At 46.0% G+C, this 24,690-nt stretch overlaps 1 protein-coding gene across 3 annotated transcripts in view; it reads left to right on the top strand.

Annotated features, from left to right (window-relative positions):
* Positions 1–24,690, top strand: part of TNR (tenascin R) — a 2,098,594-nt gene that overhangs the window by 296,775 nt on the left and 1,777,129 nt on the right. For 2 of the 3 annotated variants that reach the window (XM_069641142.1, XM_069641141.1), the window contains exon 2: positions 21,999–22,119. The exons of the other annotated variant lie outside the window; for it this stretch is intronic. The gene's annotated coding sequence lies outside the window, so the exon portion shown is untranslated. The remainder of the gene's footprint in view (positions 1–21,998; positions 22,120–24,690) is intronic. 3 annotated transcript variants of the gene reach the window in all.

Here is a 24,690-nt window from a genome sequence, read left to right as displayed (position 1 = left end):
TATGCACTTTATTGATAGCACTCAGCACTTTGTCAATCAATAGTCCTTTAATGTTTACAAAGCACATAGCACTTTATTACCTATGAAATATCTGCAATTTTAATGTTGATGTCTGCAACATGTACTTTGTAAACTTTTTTGACACCACATTTCAGTTCATGCTAAGACACTGCGTCGGCCCACTAGGGCTGAAAAAACAAGCCTAGTACAATAGAAGACGATGTATAATCGTTTCTTTTATTTTGTTGGCATTGGTGAACACTAGGATGGAAAATATAGCATTTTAAACCAGTAATTCCGTGCAAATTGTCTACCCCCAACCCACATGGGCTAATTGGTTTTTTATGACAAAAGCGTTTTGAATTACTATAGTGCCTTTAAAACAATGTGTCTCTCATGAATGCACTGAAATGGGTGGCCATGCAGTTCCAACATGGTTGCATTCCTGTCTACCAATTGTTACTCTGTTTAAGAGCTAAACACAAAAAATTGACTTATACACTTTCTTCTATAACACTACAGTCCTCTCTCTGTGTCACATACCAGACGAAGCCCGAGTAGGGTGAAACGCGTTGTTCCTTTCTTGCATCCAAGACCGTTGCTGCCTCCTTTGTCCATGCATTTCAATTAATAAAGGACACTTTGACTGCACGGTACACAAGCCTGTGTGTGGATTTGTTGGAGATATCCAGTCTTTCTTTACTATTACAGCCGGAGTGCCGATGTAACCCGGATTGGTTTCCAATCCACCTTTTTTATACATATATATATATGTATATATATATCCCATCTCTTTCTTCCACTCTCCCTCATTCTCTCACCCCCTCTCTTCATTCGTTCCCATCTCTATTCCTCCCACCCATCTCTCTTCCTTCTTTTATCTCTCTTCCTCTCAGCCTTTCTCTCTTCCATCCCCCAAACTGTCTTACTCCCTGCCCTGCCTTCCATTTCTCTCCCCAACTCTTGTCTTCTATCACTTCCTCCCACCATACCCTCTTCCTTCTATCTCATCTCTCTTAATCCAGGCCCCTCTAGCTTCCTTGTTCCTCATCTCCCTTCAACCCACCCCCCTCTCTTCCTACTCTACTCTCTATTCTTCCAACTCCCTCTCTTTACTTTCTGTACCATTGTTCTTATCATTGCAAGCATCGTGGCCACCCTTGAGAGCTTTAAGTGGGCAGGGGCTAGCTGGGGCGGTGTAAAGCTCACGTGGTATCCACAGGGATGCCACCTAATCTGGTTGGACTGCCTTTGACCCGTATCCTTCTTCCCTGGGTTCCCACTCTGCCAAGGATCTGATCTGGAATACGGGAGTTTGGTTTAGCCCACAGTCTCCTCCTCTCCAGGCCAACCTCCCTCGTGAACCCTCAGATTCCCCGTAGAGCCTTCCTCACCTTGGATTTGGATATGGTGCGCTCTCCATCCTGCAATTCCATTCAGGGGTGCGTTGTGATTGGGGCGCTTCGCCGCTGAGTTGCTTCACTGGCGCGGGCCCACGAGTCCAGTTCTGCTGCGACTCAGTTCTTCAGGTAAGTCTTTTGCTTTGTTTATTTTTCCTTAATTGTTATTGCCCCTTGTAATGTCTTTTATCTCCCTAGGTGCGGGAGGAATGGCGGAGGCGCCGAGCAGGCTGGAGCTGTGCCTGAGATGGTAGGTGACTGCGCAGAGCGCGGCGCTATGTGCGCTTTTATGATGTGCTAACCTGTTCTTCTTCTTCACAGGTTGCCGTGATGGTCCGGATGAAGGGCTAGGCAAAAAGGATGCAGAGCGGTGAGAGAAAGATGTCCGGATTTACCGGCGAGTAAGTCTGCGGCAGATTGATGGAAGGCCGCGATGAGAATAAGCCAACCGCGACTTCCACTCAGGTAAGCGTTTTGAATGATGGTTTAGATGCAAATGCGAACGTTTACTAATGTCGTCTTTCGTTTCCTTTCCTTCCTTCAGGTTGATCCCAGAGGGAGCGTCTGCCGTGATGCCGGAGGTGCAGGACACTGGAGTGAACAACAGACGCTGGATTCTTGCAGGTAAGGATGAATAATGCTGTTCTGCTTCTTCTTTCCACAGATGCAGGCCCGGAATTCAGAGGTCTGTAAGTATCCCAGGTGTCTTCAGGCCCGACCACACCCAAAGAGCTAGACCGCATGGTTCAGTTCTAGAACTGAACCATGTGGAGGCATCCATGTTGTGCTATTGCCATTGGAGATTATGGCCTCCCTATCAATAACATGAGCCTGGTGCCAAAAGTGCCAGGCCTGACTCCAAGAGAGTCTTTGGGAGCATGATTGGGCCCTTGGGGCCCCACAGGAATACTGCGATGTGGTCCTGAGGGCCCGAATGCCAGGACCAGGTGCTGTGGTCATGACAGCACTCCCCCCGAGGCCCCTCTCAGGGTGGTTCTTCTGTCTGGTCCTGGCTTGGTGGGATAAGCACGATGAAAATGCCGTATTAAACTTGGTGCATGGATGTGCTCGCTAGGTTGCCATGTTCTGTCCTGCGGGCCATATCCTTTCCAGTCGACTAGATAATATAATTTTGCTCTGACGTATTTTGAGTCCAGAATGTCCTTGACTTCGAATTCCTGTTCTCCATCGACCATTACAGGTTCAGGTGGCGAGGTCACCCGTGTCCCAGGCTGAACTGGTTTTAAGAGGGATACATGGAACACAGGATGAATATGCATGTTGGGTGGCAGGGCCAGTTTAACTGCAGCTGGATTTATGATGGATTCAATGGTAAAGGATCCAAGATATCGTGGTCAGAATGTCCAGGTCCCTTTTAGAGGTACATGCTTCGATGCTAGCCACACTCTGTCTCTGATTTGATAGTTGGCGGCCTTTTCACGACGTAGGTCTGCGTATGTCTTCTGGCGAACCTTGGCTTGACGTAACTGCTAAAAGGCACTAGTGAAGGCTCGAGAGATTATGGAGTGTAAGGTTTTGACGGCCGCCATTTCCAGAGTCGTAGGGACATCCAGGATGTGCGTGGATGTCTGCGGTACATAGTATAAAATGGAGTCTGTCCGGTACTGCTGTGTTGGGAATTGTTATAGGCGTATTCGGCAACCCACAATAAGCATTTCCGATTCCCTTCCACTTGGTGGAGCATGCAGCGCAGGTACTGTTCGAGCGTTTGGTTCATTCTTTCCGTTTGACCATCCATTTGGGGATGGTGGGTACTGGAGAGCCTAATGTCGATTTGGGCCATTGAATAACATTTTCTCCAAAAATTGGATACAAATTGGGTACCTCAATCTGAAATCAGCACTGATGGACTGATGGAAACCCATGGAGTTGCACAATGTGTTCCAGGGATGTTTTTGCCAGGCTGGATGCATTTGGAAGGCCTTTAAACGGCAAGAAGTGGGCCATTTTAGAGAACAAGTCTACGACCACTAGGATGGTATTGTATCCTTGACTAGAAGGTAGGTCGGTAATAAAGTCAAGAGATAAGGTATGCCATGGAGCCGGCGGAATGTCCAATGGTCTAAGGTGCCCAGCTGTTTTTTTTTGATGACTTATTCTGTGCACAAATACCGCAAGAGGGGATGAACTGAAGGATGTCCTTGCGCCACGTTGGCCACCAGTAGCTCCGTTTTACCTTGGCCAGCGTTTTGGTGATTCCAGGGTGGCCTTCCATGAGGGAATCATGATATGACGAGATGACTTGTTCCTGAAGCTCTTTCTTGGGCAGAAATAGACGGTTCCTGAAGTATGATAGTTGGTCTTTGACACTGTGGCGTGTCCCCTGTGACTCCCACTCCCACAGTGATTCGGGAGTCATTGTACGTCGAACTTCTAGTAACAATTCATCCTGAGTCATGGCGGTTGTAATGCCTAATAGTTTGTTCCCAGGGATGATGGCCACAGGTTCAGGGGTCATGTATACCTGATCATCTATACCCATGTGGGAAAGGGCATCGGCTTTGCCATTCTTGACCCCATGCCGAAACGTGATTACATAGTCATACTCCCCAAAGAAGAGGGCCCACCGTAATTGTCGTGAGGATTGAGCTTTTGCACTCTTTAGGTATTGTAGATTTCGATGGTCTGTTATCACAGTGATTGTGTGCCTTGCCCCTAGTAGATAATGTTGCCAGGCCTTGAAGGCTGATTTAATGGCCAGAAGCTCTATGTCTGTGATGGCGTAATTGAGCTCAGGTGGTGAAAACTTACGCGATCAGAAGGCTACAGGGTGTAACTGGCCGGTGTGTGGGTCCCTTTGCGACAGAACTGCGCCCATAGCCATACTAGAGGCATCCGTCTCTACCACATACAGAAGATCTGGATGGGGTGTCGCAGAATTGGAGTGGAAGTGAATCTTGCCTTGATTTCCTGAAAAGCCTTTTCAGCTTCTTCTGTCCACTGGAATTTCTTGTTGCACTTTCTCAATAACGACGTGATTGGGTGTACTATTTGGGAGAATCCGGGAATTAATCGGCGGTAAATGTTTGCAAAGCCCAACATGCTCTGGACTCCTTTGAACGAATTTGGAGCTGGCCAATTTAGAATGGCATCAACCTTGTGCACATTCATTCAAATTCCCTTTGGAGTGAGGATAAACCCAAGGAACTCTACCTCTGTAATGTGAAATGAACATTTTTCGAGTTTGGCATAAAGGTGATGTTGGCGAAGCTTGGTAAGAACTGAACAAACATTTTTGACATGGTCCTGTTCAGAGGCCGAATATACTAGGGTATGTCTATATAGACGAGGGCACAGATGTCAATCAGTTCTCTTAAGACATTGTTCATGAAATACTGAAATGCGGCAGGGGCATTGCAAAGGCCAAAGGGCATCACTTGGTATTCATATAAACCATATTTGGTACGAAACGCGGTCTTCCACTCGTCCCCCTTTTTAATTCGAACAAGATGATATGCCCCTCTAAGGTTCACTTTCGTGCAGATTTGGGCTTCTTTGACTTGGTCTAACAATTCCAGGATAAGGGGTAAGGGATAGCCGTTGTTAATAGTGACTTCATTCAGTGCGCGATAGTCAATACAAGTCCTCAAATCACCTTCCTTCTTGGGTGCGAAGAACAGGGGAGACGCTGCAGGTGACTTCGAGGGGCGGATGAAACCGTTGGCCAGATATTGTTCGAGGTACGACTTCAGATGCTGATTCTCCGGTTCTGTAAGCGCATAGATTCGACCACAAGGGATTTGTGCACCGGATATCAGGTCGATCTGGCAATCGCAGGGTCTGTGGAGAGGCAAGGTATTAGCCTGTTCCTTTTGAAACACGTCTTGAAAGTCCTGATATTGGCTTGGAAGGGTACCAACCACACCTAAGGTACTTGCCGCCCCTTCCTGGACAGCCATGCCTGTTCTCGTTGTTTTCCTTCCATTGTAATAGCAGGTGCTTGTACAATCTTTGGGGAAGGCCAATTCCCTTGTGCACCAGTTGATTCGTGGATTGTGTGCGACCAGCCATGGCATTCCTAAGATCAAAAGGAACTGGGGTTCCTTGATGACATCAAAAGCGATTGATTCCCGGTGACCGTCCTGACACAAGAGGAATAAATCAGTGGTACATTTAGATACTGAGCCAGAGGCAATTTCGGTACCGTCTACGGTCGTTACAGTCTCTGTGTTTCACTTAGGGCAGAGTGGAAGCCCCATCTTTGCTGCAAGATCCTGGTCCATGTAATTTCCCATGGCTCCGCTGTCAATGTATGCCTCAACTGAATGCATTCTTGACGGCTGTTGGTGGCTGATCAGGATCACAGGCAATTCAAAATGGGAGGTCTGGAGTTGAGTTTCTTCGCTTGACAAATGGACCCCTACATTTGCCAGGACTGGTAGTTTTCCGACTCCACACTTGTTTTCTCCTTATCCGTGGCTCCTACGGACCTTCTTGGTGGTTTTACTGGACATTCTTTGAGAAAATGACCTGCTTTTCCGCAGTATAAGCATAACTGCTGTTCTCTCCTCTTGTCCCTTTCAACTTTGGTTAAAGGGGGTCGGACCCCACTAGTTGCATCGGTTCCGTGGAGCTATCCGTTCCTCGCTGAACATGGTCCTTGGAGAGCATGAACATGGGACACACATCTGGTCTGCTTCGATCCACTCTTCCATCTTGTAACCTATGATCAAGTTACACTACCAGGTTGATAAACTTGACACAGTCTTTGGGTGGATCCACTACCTGGGCAAGAATGTCTTTTAGCTCCCCCTTAAGCCCTGATGGAATAACGTGGTCCTTTTGTCCTCTGGCCACTCTTCTTCGACCTTCGATTGAAGGTCACTATATAAGTCAATAGGTCTTGGTTTCCCTGACGGAAGGACAAGAGTTCATTGTCTAAAGCTTGCCCATGCGAACGGCGGGCGAAGAGTTTTTCCATCTCCTGCTGGAAACCCCCAAAATTGAGTAGCAGGGGATCATCCTGACTAACAAAAGGCACAGACCAATCTGCAGCACTACCAGTCAGATAAGACAGCACAAAGGCCACTCGTGACTGGTCATTAGGAAATTCCCCAGGTCTGCAAAGGAAATGTAGGCGACACTGATTCATAAAAGTTGCGTACTTCCTAGGGTCCCCCGAGAAACGCTCCGGAGGGGCTAAAGGAACTGCTCCAGGAAAGGTGATCTGTACCAGATAAACTGGTGCTGGTATAGATGGAATGGCCCCAGGCAATGGAGCTTGCCCGGCCTGCGACTGAAGGAGTTGTCTACTTAGATCATTTGTGTGTTCCTTGGCCATTATTAGTTCTCTCTGCAATGCATTGGTCTCCTGTCTGGCTGAATGCACTTTGGCACGTAACTGCCCCAGCATCTGGGCTAACTGGTCAGTGTCTGAGGTTTCCATACTGGACGTCCGGGTGGATTATGATTATTGAGGCTTCACATTCTGTAACGCTCACCTGGTATCCACAGGGACGCCACCTGATCTGGTTGGACTGCCTTTGACCCGGAGCCTTCTTCCCTGGGTTCCCACTCTGCCAAGGATCTGATCTGGAATACAGGAGTTTAGATTAGCCCACAGTCTCCTCCTCTCTGGGCCCACCTCCCTCGTGAACCCTCATATTCCCCGTAGAGCCTTCCTCACCTTGGATTCGGATGTGGTGCGCTCTACATCCTGCAATTCTGTGCAGGGGTGCATTGTGGTTGGGGCGCTTCGCCGCAGAGTTGCTTCACTGGCGCGGGCCCGCGAGTCCAGTCCTGCTGCGACTCAGTTCTTCAGGTAAGTCTTTTGCTTTTAATATTTGTCCTTAATTGTTGTCTTTTATCTCCCTAGGTGCGGGAGGAATGGCAGAGGTGGCGAGCAGGCTGGAGCTGTGCCTGAGATGGTAGGTGACTGCGCAGAGCGCAGCGCTATGTGCGCTTGCTTTTATGATGTGCTAACCTGTTCTTCTTCTTCACAGGTTGCCGTGATGTTCCGGATGAAGGGCTGGCGAAAGGATGCGGAGCGGTGAGAGGAAGATGCCCGGATTCACCGTCAAGTAAGTCTGCGGCAGATTGATGGAAGGCCGCGATGAGAATAAGCCAATCGCGACTTCCACTCAGGTAAGCGTTTTAATGATGGTTTAGATGCAAATGTGAACGCTTACTAATGTCGTCTTTTGTTTCCTTTCCTTCCTTCAGGTTGATCCCAGAGGGAGCGTCTGCCGTGATGCCGGAGGTGCAGGACACTGGAGTGAACAACAGACGCTGGATTCTCGCAGGTAAGGATGAATAATGCTGTTCTGCTTCTTATTTCCACAGATGCAGGTCCGGAATGCAGAGATCAGACCTCGGTGAACGTCACGCTGCGGGTGCAGAGCAACGCGAAGTGTGTTCTGCAGCTCGGGCGTGGCTTTTATAGTCTGTAAGTATCCCAGGTGTCTTCAGGCCTGACCACACCCAAAGAGCTAGACCGCATGGTTCAGTTCTAGAACTGAACCATGTGGAGGCATCCATGTTGTGCTATTGCCATTGGAGATTGTGGCCTTCCTATCAATAACATGAGCCTGGTGCCAAAAGCGCCAGGCCTGACTTCAAGAGTCTCTTTGGGAGCATGATTGGGCCCTTGGGGCCCCACAGGAATACTGCGATGTGGTCCTGAGGGCCCAAATGCCAGGACCAGGGGCTGTGGTTGTGACAGGCAGACCCCTGGCAGCCTCCAAATAGGGCTTTCCAGTTGGGCCATGCCAGGCCTAACCCCTGACTAGACCCCGCTGTGCCAACTCCTCAGGCAGCCCATTTAGCCAAAGTTCTGCACACTTAAAGGGCTGCATGCAGATATCAGCACTTTGGATTAGAGAAAAGAAGCGGTATGATGCCTCTTCTTTTTTTTTTTTAAATCTGAAGAACGTGTATCACTTGGGCTAAACGGGATGTCTTCTGGGTGTTTCGTTTGTTACTCAGAAACAAAGAGAGGCCTGTAACCCAGACCTCCTTTTGTTTCTGAGTAAAAGACCAACGCCCGCAGGGCTGCCTGCTGGGTGCCTGCTGGGTGTTGGCCCCACGGAAGGAGAGCTGGGGCGCACTCGTGTCATTCCTTTGGAGCTCCCGTCCTGTTCTTTTATTTCTTAATCACAGGCTCCAGCCCCCAAGTGGGGCTCGGAGCCCGTGATTTGGAACACAAACGATGGGCTGGGCACACCAAAGGTAATAATGCCAGTGTGCCCATCTCTCCTGCACTTACCAGCCTCCCAACCCCCATAGGCGAGAGGGAGGCTCTAGTTAGGGGGCTTAGCCTAAGCACACCCACCCATACTTAGGCCATGCCCCCTCCTCGGTCTAGTCTCCCACTTAAAGCACTACCACCCTCCCATCTCTCTCCTCCCAACCCCTCTTCCTTCTCTCTCCTCCCTCTTTCCCCAAGACCTTTTCTTCCCGCTCTACCTCTATTCCTCCCAACCACCTCTTCCTTCTCCTCTATCTTTTTTCATCCCACTCCTCTCTCTTCCTTTTTTCCCATCGCTCTTCCTACTACTCCCCCTCTTGCCTCTCCCACACCCCTCATCTCTTACTTCTCATCCACCTATCTTCCATTCACCCCCTGTTCCTTTTTTCCCCCATTTCTCTTCCTCGCGCTCCTTGCCTCTTAACTTTTTTCACGCTTGCGCACCCCCTTGCCTCTCGCCCGTTTCTTTCCCTTCTAGTTCCCTATTTGCCCTCTACCTTCCTTCTCTGCCATCTTTTCCCCTCTCCCTCATCCCCCGTCTATCCCATCTTTCTTCCTCGCACACCTTTCTTCCACCTTTCCCATCTCACTTCCTCAAAGCAGCCCTCTTTCTTCTCCCCATCTTTTCCCTCGCAGCCCCTCTCTTCCTTCTCCCCCATCTTTTTTCCTGCTACCCCTCCCTCTTTCCTCTCCCTCATCTCCCTTCCTCCCGCCCTATCTGTCTGACCTCTCTCCTATCTCGCTTCCTCATATCCCCCACTCCTCTTGTCTCCCCCATCCACCTCCCGCGCATCTCTGTATTTCTGTCTGCTTTGCAGTTATAAAGATGTCGGCCGCCAGCTCGCGCCGGTTTATATTTAACCTCAATCATGAACCGGCCGCCTGCTATTACAGTTGCAAGTGATTTCAGACGTATGGACGGAGTGCGGCTTAACGGGCTTGGATGGCAGCGCTTCCCCGGCCAGGTGCGAGCGGCCCTGCTCCCCACAGCTGCATTTCCCTCCATACTTCCAGCCCCCTTCCTCTGATCTCTCTCCGCGGTCTTCTCTTTGCCTCTTTTTATATTCCAACCATATTTCTTTAGGTTTCCTCTATTTTTTTTTATCTCTGGCTCCTATCTGTGTTCCCTTCCTTTCAGTCTTTACCCCTGACGTAGCTCGATGGTTTAAAGTGTGAATGACCAGGTTACTCCACGTCTCCTGTAGGACCTTTTCCAACCCTCTGTGCTGTCTGCGCAATCACTTGCGTCCAGGGACGTCATTTCATCAAAATACCAGGGGTAGCGGAAATGGCATCACACGACCCTTGACCTCTGATGTCATCGCAGGAAGTGGTGCCATTTGAGCCAACCCTGAGGGACGTCACGGGAAGCGATGCAACATGACCTTTCACCCCTTGACAAAACAGAAAGGGACCTCACATAGCATTGTTCCTAAGTGCACTACGAAAAATATGGTTACAATATCACTGTAATGTGACATACTTTTCATACAAGAATGGATCACCATATGTATCTTTAATATCAGTGTGTATAGGCCCATATTACCAAATTACTGTGAGTGTAAGCAGACGTCCAAGGCCAAATGATAATGATGTGTTATTATTTAGCACTTACGATTAAGCGCTTTATATAGAACAAATATACAAACAATATCACCCAACCTGTGTTGGTACTCATTTATCCACCTCAGAAGGATGAAAGGCTGAGTTGAGATGTTGAACAGACTAAATCATTGACTCACCCCCTAAGTGTGCCTGAAACAAATTATTTGTTATTCCTATTCTTTCTTATTTAGGGTCACTGCTCAAAGTTTGCCGGGAGGATAGCTCAGGGGCAACATGCTCACCTTGAAGCAAGACGAGATAGAACACCGCAGGTTCGGGTCCACACTTAGAAACCTCTGGGTATTAAGCATGTTCCAAAAAACCAATTACAATGACAAGTGTTACACTTGTGCAACCCCCTGTTTTTTTTTTTTTTAAGAGGCCTGAACAAGATAGCCCTCCACTGCAGAAACAAAGAGCCACATGGTGCTGGCCACAGCCCAGGAGTTTACACCAAAAAATAAAAAAAACTATTTCAGCAAGGGAGACCACAAGGCTAGCAAGGGAGACCTCAGGGATAGCAGTTGTGACTCCTGGCAACCCGAAAAATGACGTCCCTGCTCGTGTCAAATACTTAAGGTTATCTTGTTAATAATCATTTATCCAAGATGACTCTGTCCAGAAGACAGTGGTTTCCACAATGAAAGCCCAGGTGTGGAAAATTGATGCAGCAAAACAAAAGATGTGATGGCTGGAAGGTTTGGAGTTAATCTTGACCTCTGGCATTGCTCTGGGCTATCCCCCCAGACCACCTTTCTTTGCCTGCTAAACCATTACAGAAGGGGAAAGATCATATGCAAATCAGGCTTGGCCCCACCCCAAAAGGGATCGTCCAGCCTAAACTGCTAGGTCACATCCCTTCTGCACGAGACCACAAGCATCCCAGACATGTTTCGGTCTTTTTGGGCCTCATCAGTGAGGAGTATCTTGGGTCTCTAGGCCCGGCAGGCACAGGACCCACGTCTGGGTATACCCGTCCCACTTAGGGTGACTTAAGCAAACCAAAAGAGGTGATGGCTGGAAGGTTTGGAATTAATCTTGACCTCTGGCATTGCTCTGGGCAACCCTCCAGACCATCGTTCTTCTCCTGCCAAACCATTACATAAGGGGAAAGACCACGTGCAAATCAGGCTCGGTTGGAGTGTTGCCCAGAGTAGTTGCCAGAGGTTTATGATTAATGCTTAACCTTACAGCCATTACCTTATTGTTTTTGCGTGGACAAGTAATGCGCTAGGCCCTTGAAGTCAACAATCACCTTAGTTAACACACAACGTCTTTGAGTCTTCCAAGGTTTGTGGCAGAATGAGCCCAAGGGTGTTCAGTAATTCTTCAATAACATACTGGTAATGTGCACTGCAGCAAGTAACCCTCTACCTCGTCACAGTCCCTGCAGTCTGAAATGGGACAATTTTTGGAAGACAAACAGCTCGGCTTGTCCTGAAATGTGAAAACCCCAAATCTTTTGACTATTTCTCCACTCCCACTTGACCTAATTATAACGGATCACCTGTCCCCTCGCTTCCTGCTCTGGATGCCCACAAAGTGCCAGTTGAAGACACCTCACAAAGAAGGACTGGAGGAAGTCCACCCAGGACTGTGACGATGAAGTTTGAAATGAAGATTAGTGGTGAGTATTTGAAGCATTTCCCCCTTATCACCTTTCCACATCAAAGGCGTTGCAATATACATGTATAGGAAAGCCATATTTCAAGGACCCTAGATTTATTTCTGCTGCATTGCACACTTTCTTTTAGTTTTTGATGATAGGTGGTGCTTATGTGCTACCAAGTGAGGCAGCCTGTTCGAAGACACAGCTGGTTTGCAGTGGCAGAAAAACTATGCAGCTGTCCCTAGTCTTCATAGCTTTTGCTCATAGGCAGTGTTTTTACGCCACAGATCAGTTTTAATCATAAATAGATAAAGTGCCAAGGGTGAGGTATCTCGTCCTTGGGATTACCTCCCTGTTGCCAAGGACAAGATACCTCGTCCTTGGCACTTGAAAGGGTTTAATGAAACAGAAAATATTAGAAGGCATTGAATGGCCAAATACCAAAATCATCAAAAAAGGCCTTGGCACTTGGGCGGAAAACCCATGGCAGTGAAAAGGTTAACACTAGATACCCTTTGGGGCTGCAGAGTTTTGCTCATGTTGGCACATTGGTGCCAGCGTGGATTTTTCTCATAATTGGCACTATAGGGCCTTTAAATGAAGTACATAGTTTGGTCCCATAGGTGGTGCTTTAGTGCCCCTTACTGGGGTCACAAAGTTGTGGCCTATAGGCGATGTTTTACTGCCACAATTTGTTTGGGCACTACGTGGCACAGGAGCACTAAGCGGCAATGACTACTCCCTGCCATAAGCGCCACCCACTGGCAGGCAGCCCCTTGTGTCTCTTCGGTGGTCGAGCTACACTCTGGTCTGGTTACAGTGGAAATGTGTCCTCATCCCGCAACTCCTACAGAAGCCTGCACCTACCCAGGGAAGCGCAACAATGTTATCATTGATTCTAGCTGTGCTAGACCTTCCGCTGACATGTCAGTCACAGCCGAGGAAGATTAGAGCTGTACAGCGCCCATATGAGGGCCCGATTCTAATCGAGGCACAGTGAGCTTGCTAAATAGCATGCTTCACTGCGCCTTTGCCTGACGACCAGGCACCAGAATGGGTGCATTGCAAAGTCTTGGCAGCACTTTCGCGAAATAACGAGGTAATCATCATTTTACGAACGTGCTCTCGAGATCACGGTGGTACCTGTGGTTTGACAATAATGAATGCTCCCTTTTTATAAATGCTCATAGCATGCATCTGTTCATACCCGAATGCGATGCAAATTCCATTTGTAATTGGAGGCTTATTTCAGGTAAACATGAAACAATTAGAGTGCAAGCGTGCTCATCATTCCTTCCCACTGCCTGAGCTTTCCTCTCTCTCGCCCTACAAAGCGATGACATGCAGTGCATGGGTCTGGCTTCTCAACCCTGAAAAGAAGTCTTTATGTAAAAGAAGGAACGCTGTGGCACTCCTCCATTACAGTGACACCAAAGTGGTGATGTACATGTGCGCCACTTTTTGACATGTGCTTAAGTGGAGGAGTGCCACAGGAATCAGCATGCAAAATGCCAGATTCTGAAAGTGCCGGTTGCTAGGTTGGTTGGTTTTTCGCCCATTTTTGCAACCGGGACATATATTCTGAAAGTGGCACATTCAATCCGACTTCAGAACAATGAGCCGCCTTCACAATTGGTGTTAAGTACTGAAAAGGTTGCTAAAGCTTTCTGCAACCATGTCGGTACTTAACACCACCTTGAGAATCAGGCCCTGAGTCTCACATCAGAATGTCTATGCACTTGCGCTAGAAGATGAGGAGAGGAGAGCCTTGCTTCTCCCACTGGGATTTCCTGCCTCAAAGCTGCTCCATGCCTTGTCTTTTGGCACTTAGTTAACCAAGTTCCTCCTTTTGGTGCAAAGGTTCATAAGGTGATTCCCTGAGCTTTCAAAGCGAAAGAGAGCAAGTTCTTAAAAGATCTCAGATCATTGCCGACAAATAATATAAGCTCGCTTTTATAAAACGTGTAACACAAAATGCGTGCTTTTAGACAGTCCCACCACCAAACGCACCACACATGCTGCATATAGTGGGAGTGGCAGGTTATTGGTGTAGACGGGATCGAGGTTTTCCGAAACAGATTGGTGTAAACCTGAGAGCAATAGCATAAGATGTCTACTTGTGACTTCTGTGCCCAGCACCTGCTAATACTAGAAATTTCATTGCACTGGCACTGCCTTAAGTTCAATAGTAGACTTCTCCAAGGTGAACACTTGCCTCGCTCCTATCTGTGAATCCCTTGAGAGAGCAACTAGTCACCCTCACCCTCTGAACACCGTCTCCCATTGTTTTAACAAAGTACATTACTTTGCATTAATTTACTTTGTTACAATTACTTCAAATTACTTCAAATTGTATACATGTATTTAAGGGTTATGAGGCAAAAGAGGGGTGGGGGGTGAGAACGAAGGGCCAAGAGGGGATATGTGGGAACCCCCATACAAAAATGTGAGATAAAAGGGAATTAATTGCAAGTAAGTCAATTATCACAAAGTAATTAACTTCGTTGTAATAAAGTAACACTCTGCACACCTAAGGCCAGGGCCAGATGGCACCCGTTTTATGAAAAACTATGCAAAGAGAGTTCAGGGTGGATATAAGCCCCCAAATTTAAGACACTCATGTAAAGGCCAGTGAGGAAAAGAATCCATATGCAACACGAAGGGGGACCACCTGCTCTTCTACGGCAGCATAATACTGGGGACATATTAAGCATCAGCAGAAGAAGGAAGCATACAGTCAGACATGAACATTGAAGCTTGTAACAGCTTAGCTCTTACTAAACGTGCAGTTCTAGACTCTTAAGGAAACTGTGGCCACTGCTCCACTGTTGAACCAGGCTGACCAGGAGGAAACAGAAGCAATGCAAAGTCAAAAAAAAGTAACCGAAGTGAATTTCTCCCACACAGGCCTTACTCATAAGAGGATGTTGGGCCATTAGAGTACAGGATTCTAGTCTCAGTAAAGCATAACCACATCAAACAGATGAGCAGTGAATCGAAAATAAGGCAAAGCAAACACAAGCCGGCCATGTGATTGGATTTTCCATCCAATGGTAGACTGATCCGGTCCTACACACATGGCGGTCCAGCCAGGATTCTATGTGATCTGCTCGAAAAGAATCCTTCAAATTTAATTCCATCAAAATGTGTTTGGGTAGATTCTGCTGCAAATATTTCCGCATAATCCTCCCACATTAGTTAATACCCTAAACCAACCCCCACATATATTTGGAGCAAATCTTGTTGAAACCCCCCACCCCCTCTCCCCGGATAAAATCGAATTCAATGAATTCTCCCGTGGCAAAGCCTCCCTCTCCCCCAAGCAGCACTAAAGTCATGCCATGTGGGTTTGAATTTGAAGAACACGGGCAAGGGGGTTACCAAATTAATGCTGTATATAGGGACCAACCATTCATAGATCACTGCATATTAAAGCCAGTCATAGTACCACGATCTAAAAATTCAGCAAGTACCACTCAGAACCAAATATGTGCATGCCAACTGAATGGAAGACCTGAAATAAAAAGTAGGAAGGGGAACATCACCCCGATGTGAATGTCCACTGATCCATGGTTGACTGCTCATGGGCATAGATTAAGCCAGAGTGAAGCTACTTGGAAATAAACCAAAAGTTGCTTTTTTGGCATATCAAATTCTTCTGAAGCTTATCAGGGTTTCCGGCAAAGTGGTTTGGGTGGTTAACAGTAAAGTCTTATAAAAAGGGGATACACGCTGCAATTTCATGATCAGTCTTATTAAGCAGAGGCATGGGGTTGCTAGAGCAGTTGAGGGGATAGGCTTTACATTAGGGAGAGGTAGAGAATATATAGACTTTAGTTGAAGGAGAGGTAGAACATTAATATGATTGTGTTGAGGGAGACAATCAAAATAAGCTTTAGTTGTGGGACAGATAGGAAACTGAAATAGGACAGGATATCTTTCTGTCATTACTAATGACACGACTACATTTCACTGGCTAATTTGCATGACAAACACCCATGACCTTTCGTGTCGGCGGGATGAGAAGAACAGGTCAGGATTGTTTGGAGGCAGGCAGGATATTGGATTACATTCAGTGGCTGTACGTGACTGCACTATCATTTAGTGTCCATACCAAATACTAGCTGCAGACAATAAAAGCGAATCATTCCTAATAAACAAGAGATTATATTCAGTGGCTTTAAGTGAGTCCACAGCATGCCATCTTTTTATGGTTATGGAGAAGTCACCATTTTCATTTCCAGCATGTTCAGAGATTCTTAAAGTGCAAAGGGGGCACAGAGACAATTTCGAGGACGTTCAGTCTATTGTCTTGGAGGGGAGGAGTGAGGGTGGAAGCAGAGTTACAGATTGAGATTACTGCTGAACAAGTTCAGAGGTGTAGGTTATGGGATGTTCCTAGCCTCCTCCACCATCACCCATTACCTACTTCCACTGCTGACGATTGTGAGGATAATGATGATGATGCCCACAATCAACGCGGTGGCCCAACTGCTATGACGAAGTCCCAAGACATGATTTTGGTAAGAAGCTTACAGTTTAAGAGAAGGAGGAGGATAATGCCACAATTATAAAGATAAGAGGGCAGGACAAATATCTTCTTCCACCTTTCAAAAGGGTCTTTCAAAGAAAGACGGTTAGATATGAAAGCGTACAGTACCAGTGTGAGTAATTTGACCATCCACACAGTGGGTGTGCGCTCACCTGGGATTTTTAAAAATTTTATAAGAAATTTAATGATGGTAGATCAACCTCTGGATAACGTTTGGGGCTAATCCGCACACATTTTCCCATACTCACCGGATGACATACACATAGACCCGTATACCCTGGGTGGACACCGCCTACAGGCATAGTCCTCCCTGTCATGTTTAGTTGGGATCTGACAGGTGGAGTACACAATGCATCCCAGAAGGGGAAGGGCCAAAAACTTCCTCTGCCATGGCCAGCCTAATTAACTATCAAAGGCTCCATGGTTCCGCCCTGTCCGTTTGATTACCCTCTGCAGATGGTGGCAGCAATTAAAATAATCAACAAACTAATATAGTATACTTCAAACTGGCCCACATGGGGCCTGGCTGCAGAGGCTAAAACAAAGGATTCAGGAAACCTCAACACCCCTTTCATATGCACTGTGTCAACCTGAAGCCAGCTCCTGCCCTAAAGTGTCAATGAAAGTGAGCTGTCATGTCTAGTACACATGTTTACAGTAGACAACCCATGCAAGGGGGAGCCCCATCAGAGGGTATGAGTATGTGATTTGATGGAGACAGTACGTCTGTTCTCACCACAGCTCCAAGCGAGACCTGCCACTTTAATCAGGAACCACAGAGAGCTCAATTAAACAGAGAGACACTTTGATCCCCAACAGACAGGAAGTTGGGTGGGACTTAGTATTACATGTTTTCACCCCTTTACCTTTTTTGTTGCAAATCACTTTGGTTATGACCTCATGCATACAGAAGATTGCTGGCGGGGTCCAGTATTGGTTCATTAGGGTAGGCTTAGCCTACAACAATCACTGCATCATATTTGGCTTTAAAAGCGGGCTGAGCCCCTCTTGTGGGCAGATCAACTGAAGACATTGCAAGGTGTAACAAGTTGAACTAATTTGGACCCTGACTGAAGGTACAGTCTGCCTTACAGATTCCATCAGTGAACGAAGACCAGGATTTCAAAAGAAGGAAGCAAGGTCCCGCTCCTAAACATCTCCCAGGGAACAGAGGGAGATAATGAACCCAGAGGACCCACCACCAGCTCCAGAAATGGTAGCCTGCCAGCACACAGCGTGCCCTGCTAGGCTCTGCAAGGAAGCTTCTTCTTAGGTGGGAAGTGCCAGAGAGTCTCTGCACCAAACCAAGGACAAGGCATTTGCATGCAACACTCTCTTCAGCTTTGGGCCGTCCGCCTTAAAGTACGACACAAGCCCAGTGAAGAGGTTAGGTAGTATTGCATCGACAAGCATCCACCAACTTCCGCCTTAAAGGACATTTTCCAGCCAATCGAGCCCCTCAAGCTGCTACTAACTGCACTGCTGACTGTTGTTACGCCGCAGTCGCTAACGCAATCCGAGATGCCTTGACCGGTGCTTCGGACCTGCTGACAAGCACTGAGAAAACGATTCCTGAGCCGCCGTGTATACCAGCCTGCAACTGTCCATCCAGCCTCGCTCGCCGATACCCAAAGCTGTCTCTCATCTTGAACTCTGTCGCAGAAGATGCAATGCAAAGCTCCCTAAAACTGACTCCACACTGTCGAGCACAAAGAACCTCTACAACCACAAGGTACATAGTAGTTCTGTCCCCTGGTCCTTCTCCAAAGGCCCCTAGTGACACTTTACAAACCATTGCTCCCTTTTTGCTGAAACCAAGTATCCTTGAACTAATCTGCGATTCATTACTTTACCGATTATCCTCCTATTATCCAGAGTGCATTCCTTTTCCTTTTATGAAACTGTCTGTCCTCTGCATTCCTTTACAGGGTGGGATGCATGTTGTAGTGTGCTTGAACAGTCTGTTGTGATAATCACAAAGTATATATTTGTATACAACCTTGACTGGACAGTCCCTTTTATCATTGGGTAATAATTGTATTTTCGCAGTATCGCAAATAACCAATGATCCACAAACGTTGGGAGATGAGCCTGCCATTCCATCCACATTACCAAAATTGGACAAGCAGGTTTATAATTTGCGTGTCCAATCTGTTTGGATGCCTTCTGGTCTACTATAGGTGTGGGGCTGATTGATGGTTTTGAAACTCGTATTTATCCCTGTACCATTGTTGTCCCGGAAGTTGATTCGTCACACCCCCATAAATTGAGCACGGATTGCAATTGGAAATAATACAGAATGAGCCTACGATGATAAAGAAAACAAATCTGGCAAATGGCACTTGTGCTCAAACTGAACTGCCTCATGAGCAGCAAATGCGCTGCACAAACATGCCACTGCTTCATATGTGGAATATACGTCCTTGCTTCTTATTACTTCGAGAACTGTTTAATCCTGTCATGGAATATCGAATTATGAAATAAAACTGCTGTACTGACTAACATCAGAGGGCCAAAAGGCATGCATGCATTCACACTTTCTCACCAGTGTGCCTGGGTTGCAACTAGCACCCAACCTCCAGCCTCTGCCACCCCCCACGCCTCGGGCCCACCCCGGTGTTGCTCTATACTGCGCCATACATTTCTCACTCAGCATTTCACTCCATAGCCGAGCAGCACCAGCTGGGGCTGGGGGAGAAGCGCCAGTTTGCTGCCTCCAATCTGTGCCTTCCTTAGAGACAATTAAACATATTCTCACACACAACTGTTTGAAACTACATGCCTTATTTTCACATGTTCATATTTACCAAGCCCAAAATGTTTATTTTAGGAAGAATGTGATATATTCCTCACATTATGTAGGAAGCATCATGCCTTTGTCAAACATTCCAACAGATAATCGTTTCCCACTTTACCTTTTGTTAGGAGTGTTTGTCTTGAATGTACATATTCAAAATCCACAGGCCATTTCTTTGCGTTCTGCTGAATTGCACTCTGGTATTTCTAGTCTTTCATTCAAGGTGGGGTGAATCATGCCACAATTGTAAACTTTTTGCCTAGCTTATTTCTCCAAGGATTTATATAGTTTTGTGAGTAATTTACCCTGCTTTGTGTACTTTTCAAGTTCTCTTTGTAAAACAGAGTATCTCACTTGCCCTCTCATCCTTACCATTCTCACTAGCATCTTTGGCTTGGTTTCAAATAGTATTGTTGAAAGCCAAACATGGGGTGTGAGAAGTGTAAAGATGAGAGGGCAAGGGAGACTATATGCCCAGGATGTGGCAAGAGAGGCTTCAGTCCTGGAGGTTGGATGGTTTATATTTTTGGCTCAGTCCCTGTGCTGGTTTTCAGGGCACAAGCCGAGGATACATGTGGGTGGACAGGGTCTGTCCACTTTTTTTCAGGGTGAAAATGCAACACCTTTTAGGTGTTTTTGAGGACAGCATTAAAAAATGTTTGATTGCTGAAATGTTCGGATGCTAGTATTTCACCCCAGGTTGTCTTGTTTCCAGTGCAGATACTTAACCCGAAACCTGCGGGCAAGCGTCTGCATTGGACACCACATAAAAGCACACGTCTAGTGTTTGGATTTTGTTTTCCTTCGAATATTTCAATATAAATTGTTAGGTTTAAAAAGTTGTGCACCTTTTATGCTTTGCCAGCATAATTATTGGAAAGTCTCCTCTCAGGGAAATTATTTTTCCAATATTGATTACTCTTTTTGAAAGGCAAATACTTGTCTTGTGCACTTGCTTCACAATGGAAAGGCCAATTGAAATACGTTTGTATATTTTACTTTAAGATATGCTCACTTACTGTGCATATATTAATGGGTGGCAGCTTTTGATTTTTGCTACAGAGGCATAGATTACCACACTGAGTGATGTGAGGGAGCTGTACCCGTCCTCAGGTTGAAATCAAACAACACATTTACAGCACACTTTGCAGCAGGAATGGAAAAAAACGAAAAGCCATAAGATTTATAGGCAGGAAGGTCTAAACACATAAAATCTCAGCAACAGTTACCTAACCTGCTGAGTTGTCTTTGGAGCATTCCACTATAGGATCCCTGCTACTCTCAAATCCCGAAAGTAGATTTGGCCTGCCCACGCCCTCCAATCAAAGGTTATGTGGTCCATTAATGAGTTTCCTTTCGAATTTTGGAGTGATCAGCAATTGCAAATTGTGCAAAATGCATGCTAACACGTCACCAAGGCTGAATCCAGCAGGACAGGAGAAAGATTCCTGGTACAACCAGTGATTTAGTCTGATGAGCATGGCCTGGAGAAGCGTTGGTGCACACATTAAGAATGTGTGCCCCTATGCCCTCTCCCGCCACATTCTCGGAGCCCATGCTAGCTTTTGTATATATTATTGAGTCCTCCATACCCCCACAGTTTTTTTTGTTGGACTTAAGCCTTGTTCCTTTTGATAACATTTGAAGACTTGAAACATGCTGACTTCCCTGCCTCAAGACCTCCTGGGTAAATAGGCTTGCTCTATCACACTATAAGGCAATCCTGCAGTAGACACAACCGGCCCTGACTACTCGGGCCAATCCCTTTCCTGTCATAACATCCTTGTAACTTGCTTGGAGTTTATTGATTTTGCGAGACAAAATAATCCTTATCTTCTGAAATAAAAGCATATTTCCTAGTTTGGAAAATATGGCCAAATATATCCACAATAAAATAAAAACCCTTGGGAAATGCCTGCAATAACAGCAGTTAACTTCAGTTAGAAAAATACAATCATACTTTTGCAAAGCAAATGGAGGATAGCACAGGGGCAACGTCCTGGTCTTGGAATCAAAACTATGTAGAGCAACAGAGGTTTGAATTCCGGATCTGTGCTGAAAACCCGAACTCTGGTATTAAGCGCATGATAAAAAAATAAACAATTAAATAAAATGAATAAATAAAATGCCTTCCACAGTAAGATGTTTTTTTTTTTACAAACAATAGTTCTACCAATTACATCTGGGAAGAGATGTGTTCAAGTTCCTGAATTGCAGACTGGTCTCAAATCCTGGCTTCTCCACTTAACCAAAGGGTGTGCTCCTGGCCAAAACCTTTTATCTCACTATCCCTTGTCTGCCAAAATTAAGTCTACTTCTTTAGCTCACACCGTCTGCTACTTCAAAGAAATTCTCACCCCTGATATTTCCACACAGGTAAATATTAATAGTGACAACATATGATGGACATCAATGCATTTCTCTCCTGCTGCCTCACACATGGCAAGATGTGTTTAATTTAACTTGCCATGATACTGTGGCATATTGAAGATCCAGTCTATAATATTTTCTGTAATATCACTGATCTCATTATTTATGCAAATAAAGGGGGTACCACACATCTTTTGCTGCTCAAAACCCTGCAAATCCTAGGACCAGCCAGCACCCAGCCACTAGCCCCTCTGTCCCTCACCTTAAACATAACTCTCCTTATATATGTGAAAACCTTGTGTGCTGAGATGTGGTGTGACGTGCCGTGTGTCAGGTCGCATCGCACTCTTTTGCTGAACTTTCAGGACTGATTTGCCAACAAGAAGCCTGTGGGTTTTGATTGGATTAGACAGCTCTCAGATTGCCACACCTTTTGAATTCTACCCTTGCTGTTTCAGGTGTGCTGTTGATGTCTATGGATTTTCCGGGCAATTCTGCCAGTGCTGGCATTCAATGCTAGCTTCCAGGCCTAATTCTTTGCATCAGTTGACGCAGAAAAGAGGCAGACATACTTTATAGGTAAGAAAAACGATGTGGTTCTTTGTGTGCAAAAAGGCATGCTTGTGATTGCTTGTGGTATTCTACAAACTAGGACTCAATGTTTTCAGTTGTGGAAAAAAGTAATGCCCTTGAATTGTAACAGAGCCCAGATCATTCGAATTCTTAATTCCTCTTAAGAACTGTCTTTGAAATCAATCCATTTTTACTCCATTTCTTTTGAAAAAGGTACTGCAAAATGCCAACTTTTAATCTCTTTTTTCAATGTGTTCTTGGGGGAAGAACCACCCCAACCGCTTTTAGTGTGGTTTTGGCTCACTTGCTAAGCTCACTCGCATGAGCGTACTCATTCACGGCTTAGCGCCCCACCACCTGAACATTCCACCAGCTGCCACTGCACCCAAGACCACTAGTGAGGTCCACTCACCGCCAGTAGTGAATTACACCATTCCTACCCAGTCCATTTCAGCACCTCAGAGAAAATGTGTTTGCTTTTCTGCCATAACTGTAGTGACTCACTGCAGTGGGGATGAGAGGCTAGGCATAGATGCCGTTAGTATTTTCTCTACTATTGCCAGGTTGTTGAGTCCTGATTCCACTATTTTACAACTGCAGTGATGCCCAGAGAGTCAGATTCCATCACACCATACGTTAGCATCACATGGCTATTGTGTTCAGTTCTCTCTGTGAAATGAAAGCTGCAAAACTAACACATGTTGCCAATTCCAGTCTTACTAGTTAGGAAGCAACCAGAAACGGTATTAGCATAATTGACCTAAAACATTTGACCTAAAACATTTGATCTAATTTTTTTAACCTTTTTTTCAGTCACATTTAATTGAATATATTTACGGGGTGGGTAACGGTATAGATTCGGTTGAGGGGAAGTAGAGGGGAGGGTGCAGGGGTCTACCCCCACATTTCAGACTGAAAAAAAGGTCATATAAATTCTACCAAATGTGATTAGGTCAAATGTTTTAGGTCAAATAGACCCAAACCACCAGAAACACACAATACAAGTTTGAACAGCAATACATTTTTTCAAATGGCAATAGCTGTTTTCTTGTGCTTTTCCAACATTTCAAACATTTGAAGAACTTTTTAGAAAACTCCCAATCAGCCCTAGGCTGCGAATGTCAACACAATGTGCAGAACTAAAGATGTAGGGTGTTCAAAAAGTAGTCTATCGAGCTAACCCCTTGTGTCTTATGGTGTGGGAGTTGGGTGTGGCAAAGATACGTGTACAGTGCAACAAGGCATCGAGAAATACCAAATCCCTGGTTCCATTGGAAACTCAAAAATTAATGTGAGAACAAAAATGTATTTAAACCACATCTGAACTTCAAATGGTTCATGATAAAATGTACATTTGGTGGCACTGATTTCCAGAGAGTTATTTCTTGGACTGAAAAAAAGCATTCACCCCACTTTGCATGTCTACACTTTGGAATGGAATTTGCATAGCGCCAATGCCTTGCTCACGTGGCCCTTAACTGGAGGGAACGTCCAGCGATGGTCACTGTGGGGTGCTGTAGCATGTGTGACTTGGCTGCAATGTCTTCGGCTACTGTGGGATGTTAAGTTGACAAGGAGTTGCTCATCTCTGTTCTCAGGGGTTTACATTGCACAGCCTTTACTCAGGAAAAAGGTGGCTTGATTGTTATAAGGCTTGTGCACAAGGCACCATGATTTTAAACTGTATGCGGCTTTCCAACAGTAGCCCATGTAGCATCTGCAAGGACGAAGCGATAAGATCAACTTGAATATTAACCTGACTGCGGTAATCTGAGCAAGTTGAAGCACGTGCAGTGCAGGTGGAGGCAGTGCCAAATAAACACCTCTGCGTGAGTCCAAATGACTTCAACAAAAACTATTCAGCAGCTGATGTGTTTGCAGAAAGTTAGAAAGAACAAGCACCGGAGACCATGCTGGGGATAACCGGCGGCCAAGCCACACTGCCAGGTGGCTGACTTTCTGTGGTGGAACAGGGCCAGCCCAAGTGAAGGGGGCCAGTAGCTAGTAGACCACAGATGGAGAACCGATGACAAGGAGATGCCATTAAGCGGCGTATCGGCCTCTGAACAAGAGGAAGAACGAGTACACAGCAAGATTCCAGCTTTTTAATATTGAACTTCAAACAATTCAGATTCATCCACTGGATAACTTGTCCCAAACAGCACTTAAAACTATCTGCCTTTTTCCTCCCAGAATGTACTTAATAAAAAATCAGCTGGATGTCATACATAAAAAACGTGGCTCCAAATGCCTGGATCAAATTTGTCAAGGGCGCCATATAGACACTGAACATAAGGGGCTGAGTCTTGAACCCTGTGCCACCCCACAGGTGATAACTCTTTTATTTAATTATTAGAATGAGGGCTGCACTATTGACTGAACCTTTCCTGAAAGAATGGAGGTGAGCCAAGACAATGTTTCTTTCTTATACCTAATCCTTGGAGATGGGCAAGGAAGATGGAATGGCCGACAGTGTTGAAGACCACTAGTAAGATAGGAGCTCCCACACCACCACCGTCCACCACTCAATTATTGGCATCCATAGCTGGCACTTGGGCTTTTTCAGTTTTCCAGCCA

The sequence above is a fragment of the Ambystoma mexicanum genome, chromosome 1q (genome assembly GCF_040938575.1).
Source record: "Ambystoma mexicanum isolate Mex_15411 chromosome 1q, UKY_AmexF1_1, whole genome shotgun sequence".
NCBI lineage: Eukaryota > Metazoa > Chordata > Amphibia > Caudata > Ambystomatidae > Ambystoma > Ambystoma mexicanum.
This window is presented reverse-complemented; position numbering and strand designations above follow the sequence as displayed.